We start from the raw sequence: 386 nt of genomic DNA, 5'->3' as shown, positions 1-386 counted from the left end.
AAGGGAAGGGGGGGGAGACACAGCGGAGTCCCGGCGTTATTCAAATTCTCTAAACTTTCTTGTTGAAGGCGGGACAACTTCAGACTTTGGGGAAACATCTTACACATTTCAGAAGGGATTTACCTAATCCGAATGTATTTTCCCCCTCGTAAATTCGTGAATTATCACAAAAAAACAAATAAAATCCTTGACGAAACTGAAATACGTTCTTAAGTTTTTTTTGTTTGGTTTTTTTTTGTTGGTTTGAGTGAAAATTAATAGATAGTCCACATATGTTTTTTTTTATCAGGGTTTGTCTAATCCACAGAAATAGTATGATAAAACAGCCTGTTAAAGATATTTTGGACAGACCGGAAAATATATATAATGTAATATTCACTACATCT

This window comes from Penaeus monodon, chromosome 21, assembly GCF_015228065.2.
Source record: "Penaeus monodon isolate SGIC_2016 chromosome 21, NSTDA_Pmon_1, whole genome shotgun sequence".
In the NCBI taxonomy this organism is placed as follows: domain Eukaryota; kingdom Metazoa; phylum Arthropoda; class Malacostraca; order Decapoda; family Penaeidae; genus Penaeus; species Penaeus monodon.
The sequence above is the reverse complement of the archived record's forward strand: the minus strand, read 5'-3'. Positions refer to the sequence as shown.